This window comes from Entelurus aequoreus, linkage group LG22 (assembly GCF_033978785.1).
Source record: "Entelurus aequoreus isolate RoL-2023_Sb linkage group LG22, RoL_Eaeq_v1.1, whole genome shotgun sequence".
NCBI lineage: Eukaryota > Metazoa > Chordata > Actinopteri > Syngnathiformes > Syngnathidae > Entelurus > Entelurus aequoreus.
Genome location: NC_084752.1, coordinates 42,139,288 through 42,146,607, shown reverse-complemented (window position 1 = coordinate 42,146,607; position 7,320 = coordinate 42,139,288). Strand labels below are relative to the sequence as shown.

At 35.9% G+C, this 7,320-nt stretch overlaps 1 long non-coding RNA gene across 1 annotated transcript in view; it reads left to right on the top strand.

Annotated features, from left to right (window-relative positions):
• Positions 1-5,709, top strand: part of LOC133639748 (uncharacterized) — a 6,138-nt gene extending 429 nt beyond the window's left edge. The window contains exon 3 of the long non-coding RNA XR_009823851.1: positions 5,330-5,709. This is a non-coding gene — a long non-coding RNA (uncharacterized LOC133639748). The remainder of the gene's footprint in view (positions 1-5,329) is intronic.
• Positions 5,710-7,320: the final 1,611 nt, after the last annotated feature.

The following is a 7,320-nucleotide window of genomic DNA, read 5'->3' as shown; positions in this document are numbered from 1 at the left end:
TCGCCATATTGAATTCGTTGAAAACAAAGCAGCTCACAGCGAACACAGCATTGACAGAAAAAGCATTTAACGAGCGTTGTGGCTTGGAAGTCGGCGTTAAATCCTTCATTTACGCATTTTTACTTATTCGCATATCGTGTGAAAAAACGAAAACGTGTTATTTGTGTCAGACTCGTCTCAGTGAACTTTAAAGCTTCTCAGGCTTAGCTTAGCTTGCTAGTTAGCTTAGCCTGCGCGCTACTAAGAAAGAGACGCGGAAGTTATCAACAACAAGATCAAGTGTTAGTGTATAAAATATTGAGATATTTGAGGGCTACATGTATTGTTTAAGTACAACAAAGGAGAGTTTAAACAGAGAAGGGGGAGGTGGCAAAATAACCTAATAAGGAAAGTAATACCAAGATTACGGGTAAATAATACTGGAATGTCCGGCAAAGAACCCCAAAAGAAAGCAGACTGACCCCTAGTAGCCTGGTCCTTGTAAGTTGTAGCCTTATGAAGGCGCAGTACAGCAGGCGAATAATGTACAAAATATATGTCTTTGTATTGAAAAGTCTTGCAGACAGCATTTTGCAACTGTCTTGAAAAGTTGATTAAATGGCAACATGAAAATTATAGGGTTTATTGGTTTTTAAAAACCCAACTGTTAAGTGCAAATTTCAACGAAACCGGTTTTCGAAAATAGCTAGCTAGGCTATAGACTATATAGTATATACCGCATGTTATTTTTGTACAACAACAACTTTAGCTGTCGAACGTTATAAGGTACAAATTCAACAAGTACAACATTAGCACGGACGGTATAGCCAAGTTGTGGTTAAGAAAGTGGATTTTTGTTCCTTATATTTACCAGAAATGAAGTGATCCGAACACACGACCCGGGACTTTGGGGGACTCCAGTGAGAACCGTCCTCGTTTTCCCGGTGTAAAGCTGCGAGCCATTTGTCCCGTCTTTGTGGGCTTTTATCACGCTTTGGCAGAACAAAATACGACCTTTGTTTTCCCTGTTTCCAGTTGTGGTTAGCACAACCAAAAACAACACAGTTTTTCGGCCTTTTGGAGGCAGAATGACGGGTTTAACCAGCGTAGGTCGACAGGTTAAAGAGTAATGGCAACGGTTTGTTTTCAACGCCAGTCTGGTTGCTATGGCTCGAAGAACCCGTATGTAGCTCAGTTGCCCGGATGTCGGCCCTCACCTATAGGTCATATTTATGCTGCTAATAGTTATTTTGGCATTTTATTGAATATTGTGATTCTGACATGTATTGATTTATATTGTACAATATTGAGGAACGAACCAGAACATATTCTGGATACTTTATAATAGGCGAGGGCGGACCTACGTCACTTCCGCCTACCAATCCCCTAGCAACCGGTCGCCATATTGAATTCGTTGAAAACAAACCAGCTCACAGCGAACACAGCGTTGACAGAAAAAGCATTTAACGAGGTTTCACGGCATTTTAAACTGTTCTAAATGGCGTATGATTATGTAAATAGTCTTTCCAGTGAGGCTAGGTTAAGATACGAGTTGATTAAATGGCAACATGAAAATTATAGGGTTTATTGGTTTTTAAAAACCCAACTGTTAAGTGCAAATTTAAACGAAACCGGTTTTCGAAAATAGCCTATACAGGCTATAGACCAGGGGTCACCAACGCGGTGCCCGCGGGCACCAGGTAGCCCGTAAGGACCCGATGAGTAGCCCGCTGGCCTGTTCTAAAAATAGCTCAAATAGCAGCACTTACCAGTGAGCTGCCTCTATATAAAGACTCGGTCTTTACTTGTTTAAATAAATTCATTAATTTTTTTACTTTGCTTCTTATAACTTTCAGAAAGACAATATTAGAGAAAAAATACAACCTTAAAAATGATTTTAGGATTTTTAAACACATATACCTTTTTACCTTTTAAATTCCTTCCTCTTCTTTCCTGACAATTTAAATCAATGTTCAAGTAAAAAAAATGTTTTATTGTAAAGAATAATAAATAAATTTTAATTTAATTCTTTATTTTAGCTTCTGTTTTTTCGACGAAGAATATTTGTGAAATATTTCTTCAAACTTATTATGATTAAAATTCAAAAAAATTATTCTGTCAAATCTAGAAAATCTGTAGAATCAAATTTAAATCTTATTTCAAAGTCTTTTGAATTTCTTTTAAAATTTTTGTTCTGGAAAATCTAAAAGAAATAATGATTTGTCTTTGTTAGAAATATAGCTTGGTCCAATTTGTTATATATTCTAACAAAGTGTAGATTGGATTTTAACCTATTTAAAACATGTCATCAAAATTCTCAAATTAATTTTAATCAGGAAAAATTACTAATGATGTTCCATAAATTATTTTTTAAATTTTTTCAAACAGATTCGAATTAGCTAGTTTTTCTTTTCTTTTTTTCGGTTGAATTTTGAATTTTAAAGAGTCCAAATTGAAGATAAACTATGTTTCAAAATTTAATTGTCATTTTTTTCGTGTTTTCTCCTCTTTTTAAACCGTTCAATTAAGTGTAAATATCATTAATTATTAATAATAACATAGAGTTAAAGGTAAATTGAGCAAATTGGCTATTTCTGGCAATTTATTTAAGTGTGTATCAAACTGGTAGCCCTTCGCATTAATCACTACCCAAGAAGTAGCTCTTGGTTTCAAAAAGGTTGGTGACCCCTGCTATAGACTATATAGTATATACCGCATGTTATTTTTGTACAACAACAACTTCAGCTGTCGAACGTTATAAGGTACAAATTCAACAAGTACAACATTAGCGCGGACGGTATAGCCAAGTTGTGGTTAAGAAGGTGGATTTTTGTTCCTTATATTTACCAGAAACGAAGTGATCCGAACACACGAGCCGGGACTTTGGGGGACTCCAGTGAGAACCGTCCTCGTTTTCCCGGTGTAAAGCTGCGAGCCATTTGTCTCGTCTCTGTGGGCTTTTATCACGCTTTGGCAGAACAAAATACGACCTTTGTTTTCCCTGTTTCCAGTTGTGGTTAGCACAACCAAAAACAACACCGTTTTTTGGCATTTTGGAGGCAGAATGACGGGTTTAACCAGCGTAGGTCGACAGGTTAAAGAGTAATGGCAACGGTTTGTTTTCAACGCCAGTCTGGTTGCTATGGCTCGAAGAACCCGTATGTAGCTCAGTTGCCCGGATGTCGGCCCTCACCTATAGGTCATATTTATGCTGCTAATAGTTATTTTGTCATTTTATTGCATATTGTGATTCTGACATGTATTGATTTATATTGTACAATATTGAGGAACGAACTAGAACATATTCTGGATACTTTATAATAGGCGAGGGCGGACCTACGTCACTTCCGCCTACCAATCCCCTAGCAACCGGTCGCCATATTGAATTCGTTGAAAACAAACCAGCTCACAGCGAACACAGCGTTGACAGAAAAAGCATTTAACGAGGTTTCACGGCATTTTAAACTGTTCTAAATGGCGTATGATTATGTAAATAGTCTTTCCAGTGAGGCTAGGTTAAGATACGAGTTGATTAAATGGCAACATGAAAATTATAGGGTTTATTGGTTTTTAAAAACCCAACTGTTAAGTGCAAATTTAAACGAAACCGGTTTTCGAAAATAGCCTATACAGGCTATAGACCAGGGGTCACCAACGCGGTGCCCGCGGGCACCAGGTAGCCCGTAAGGACCATATGAGTAGCCCGCTGGCCTGTTCTAAAAATAGCTCAAATAGCAGCACTTACCAGTGAGCTCCCTCTATTTTTTAAATGTTATTTATTTACTAGCAAGCTGGTCTTGCTTTGCCCGACATTTTTAATTCTAAGAGAGACAAAACTCAAATAGAATTTGAAAATCCAAGAAAATATTTTAAAACCTCGGTCTTTACTTGTTTAAATAAATTCATTAATTTTTTTACTTTGCTTCTTATAACTTTCAGAAAGACAATTTTAGAGAAAAAATACAACCTTAAAAATGATTTTAGGATTTTTAAACACATATACCTTTTTACCTTTAAAATTCCTTCCTCTTCTTTCCTGACAATTTAAATCAATGTTCAAGTAAAAAAAAATTTTTATTGTAAAGAATAATAAATAAATTTGAATTTAATTCTTCATTTTAGCTTCTGTTATTTTGACGAAGAATATTTGTGAAATATTTCTTCAAACTTATTATGATTAAAATTCAAAAAAATTATTCTGTCAAATCTAGAAAATCTGTAGAATCAAATTTAAATCTTATTTCAAAGTCTTTTGAATTTCTTTTAAAATTTTTGCTCTGGAAATTCTAGAAGAAATAATGATTTGTCTTTGTTAGAAATATAGCTTGGTCCAATTTGTTATATATTCTAAGAAAGTGTAGATTGGATTTTAACCTATTTAAAACATGTTATCAAAATTCTCATATTAATTTTAATCAGGAAAAATTACTAATGATGTTCCATAAATTATTTTTTTAATTTTTTCAAAAAGATTCGAATGAGCTAGTTTTTCTTTCCTTTTTTTCGGTTGAATTTTGAATTTTAAAGAGTCGAAATTGAAGATAAACTATGTTTCAAAATTTAATTGTCATTTTTTTCGTGTTTTCTCCTCTTTTAAACCGTTCAATTAAGTGTAAATATCATTAATTATTAATAATAACAGAGTTAAAGGTAAATTGAGCAAATTGGCTATTTCTGGCAATTTATTTAAGTGCGTATCAAACTGGTAGCCCTTCGCATTAATCAGTACCCAAGAAGTAGCTCTTGGTTTCAAAAAGGTTGGTGACCCCTGCTACAGACTATATAGTATATACCGCATGTTATTTTTGTACAACAACAACTTCAGCTGTCGAACGTTATAAGGTACAAATTCAACAAGTACAACATTAGCACGGACGGTATAGCCAAGTTGTGGTTAAAAAGGTGGATTTTTGTTCCTTATATCTACCAGAAACGAAGTGATCCGAACACACGACCCGGGACTTTGGGGGACTCCAGTGAGAACCGTCCTCGTTTTCCCGGTGTAAAGCTGCGAGCCATTTGTCTCGTCTCTGTGGGCTTTTATCACGCTTTGGCAGAACAAAATACGACCTTTGTTTTCCCTGTTTCCAGTTGTGGTTAGCACAACCAAAAACAACACAGTTTTTTGGCATTTTGGAGGCAGAATGACGGGTTTAACCAGCGTAGGTCGACAGGTTAAAGAGTAATGGCAACGGTTTGTTTTCAACGCCAGTCTGGTTGCTATGGCTCGAAGAACCCGTATGTAGCTCAGTTGCCCGGATGTCGGCCCTCATCTATACAATTAGTGTTATTTAAAGAAGATATTTTGTGTACACATGGATTTATAAGAATGTTCCTGGCTCTTACACAGGCCAGGCTTCTTTTTTTTTGATGGCGAGCTAAAGAAAGAAGAATCTAGTCCAAGGACTGTTCTTGGAAGATTCCAGCCAGGAAACCACCACCTGTTCTGTCTGGGCGGGTAGGAGGCTCTCGAGCCGTCCCTTTACATTTTTTCCCCCCATCTTTAACCTGCAGTACATGGACTGTACTGCCATCCTTTTTTTCCCAAGAACTCTACGTCTGAACTGAGATTTATTCAGATCCAGAGACATTAATTACTGAAATTTGAATTGTGTATATATGTATATAGTCACTGTTGTTTTCCAGATTACTTTCCTGTTGAATGGCCATTCAACGTATTGTGTGTATATATCTGCTGTCCCTCACAAATTGTTTAATACACAGTGTTAACCAACCTGCAATTTGAGCTTTGCCTTCTCTCTCCAAGTCAAAACCCTAGTCTTTTGTTCCTAGTCCATAAAACCCCATATTTATTGCATTGATTGTAGCACGGATTGGTTACATAGGCAACCCCGGGTAATGTATATCATTCACCTAGGCAACCCCCGGGTAAGGTATATCATTCACCTAGGTTGTGTGCATGTAGCGTGCTTAGTCTGGAGGCGTAAATACACACGGTGTTTTGTGTAACTGTTGTTTGGTAAGGAAGTGTTGATGTATATTCTTTGCTTGGTCTGATCAATGTTGTAGCAGTTTGCTTCATCAGGAGTGTAGAAAATAATCAGTGACACACACACACACACACACGGCTGTCCACTTCAGTGGTGTAGACTTTACTCAAGCAACTGCGCATGCTCCGTACATACATACAAAACTACGGATGCCCATAAGGGACATCCACTACAAGGAGGGTGAAGTCGCTCAACTTAAAGTGTTGGATTGAAGTGTGTTGGATCATTGGCTGCTGGTGAGGAAACCCGGCATTTTTCTACCAGTAGACAGCGTTTAAGATTTGAGCGTTTCTCTGCTAAATTAATAATATTTTTATATTGGATATGGATTTTAAATATGTATCTAATATATGTGGTTAATTGGTATATACACATATATGTATATATGCGTGTGTATACATACATATATGTGTATATACATATATGTATATACATATATATGTATATACATGTATATACACAAATGTATACACATGTATATACACACATATATACATATATATGTATACACATGTATATACACACATATATACATATATATGTATACACACGTATATACACACATATATACATATATATGTATACACACGTATATATATATATATATATATATATATATATATATATATATATATATATATATATATATATATATATATATATATATATATATATACAGGTAAAAGCCAGTAAATTAGAATATTTTGAAAAACTTGATTTATTTCAGTAATTGCATTCAAAAGGTGTAACTTGTACATCATATTTATTCATTGCACACAGACTGATGCATTCAAATGTATATTTCATTTAATTTTGATGATTTGAAGTGGCAACAAATGAAAATCCAAAATTCCGTGTGTCACAAAATTAGAATATTACTTAAGGCTAATACAAAAAAGGGATTTTTAGAAATGTTGGCCAACTGAAAAGTATGAAAATGAAAAATATGAGCATGTACAATACTCAATACTTGGTTGGAGCTCCTTTTGCCTCAATTACTGCGTTAATGCGGCGTGGCATGGAGTCGATGAGTTTCTGGCACTGCTCAGGTGTTATGAGAGCCCAGGTTGCTCTGATAGTGGCCTTCAACTCTTCTGCGTTTTTGGCTCTGGCATTCTGCATCTTCCTTTTCACAATACCCCACAGATTTTCTATGGGGCTAAGGTCAGGGGAGTTGGCGGGCCAATTTAGAACAGAAATACCATGGTCCGTAAACCAGGCACGGGTAGATTTTGCGCTGTGTGCAGGCGCCAAGTCCTGTTGGAACTTGAAATCTCCATCTCCATAGAGCAGGTCAGCAGCAGGAAGCATGAAGTGCTCTATAACTTGC